Here is a 983-nt window from a genome sequence, read left to right as displayed (position 1 = left end):
TAGCATTTACTTCCTCAGTTGTGGCTTGACACTCATGAGTAGGGTGTCCTCTTCCACATATATCATAAGTTCCATGAGGCTCACTTTGTATCGACGCTAAGGTAAGCTTCCTTGTATCTTTGGCCATAGCATTAAGTTGTACCTGCACAGATATGTTAGCATCAACCTGGTGAACACCAGTTGATCTTCTTCTTTTAGCACTCTCAGAGGGCCACTGATTTGCATCTTCGGATAGCTCGTCAAGAATTGTGACTATCTCCTCTGGAGTATTCTTCATCAACGGAACTCCAGTTGCATTGCTCAATGTTCTACGTGAGGCCAGTGTCAATCCATCCCAAAAGTCTTGGAGTTGCATCCAGAGTTCAATTCCACTATGTTGACACTTTCTAACAATCTCCTTAAACCTCTCCCATGCTTCAAAAATAGTTTCATTCTCATTTTGGCAGAAATTATGGATTTCACTTCTAAACTTGCCCATTTTAGCTGAGGAGAAATATTTATCAAGGAATTTTCTGGTCATCTCCGCCCATGTTCTAATTGATCCCGTGGGTAAGCTTCGAAGCCACTATTTTGCATAGTCTTTAAGTGTGAAGGGGAATTCCCTCAAGTACATTTCATCTCGTGACACACCATTGTATTGAAAGGTGTTCATAATCTCCTCAAAGTCCATTAGATATGTGTTTGGATCTTCGTTTGGCTTCCCTCTGAAGACACAGCAATTCTGAAGGGTTTGAATCAACCCTTGCTTTAACTAGAAATGTTTTGCTGCAATTGGAGGTGGTCTAACACTTGATAAACCTTGATTATAGACCGGTCTAGCATAATCTCCAAGTGCTCTCCCAGGCAAGGGTTGATGTTGATTAAGTACGAGACCCCTCTCTTCTTCATAGATGTTCCGTGCATCTCTAATAGCTGCTTCCTCAGCATCCCGTGCAACTTGTTCTCTTCGTCTAGATGCTTCTCTCGCAGCCTAATCCACATTA

At 42.1% G+C, this 983-nt stretch overlaps 1 non-coding gene across 1 annotated transcript; it reads left to right on the top strand.

The window, feature by feature from the left end:
* Window positions 1-365: 365 nt before the first annotated feature.
* Window positions 366-472, top strand: LOC142177730 (small nucleolar RNA R71). The gene has a single exon (XR_012706289.1). It is a non-coding gene; the product is annotated as a small nucleolar RNA R71 (small nucleolar RNA).
* The last annotated feature ends 511 nt before the right edge of the window (window positions 473-983 follow it).

Source organism: Nicotiana tabacum, chromosome 23, assembly GCF_000715075.1.
Source record: "Nicotiana tabacum cultivar K326 chromosome 23, ASM71507v2, whole genome shotgun sequence".
Taxonomy (NCBI): Eukaryota; Viridiplantae; Streptophyta; class Magnoliopsida; order Solanales; family Solanaceae; genus Nicotiana; species Nicotiana tabacum.
The sequence above is the reverse complement of the archived record's forward strand: the minus strand, read 5'-3'. Positions and strand labels throughout refer to the sequence as shown.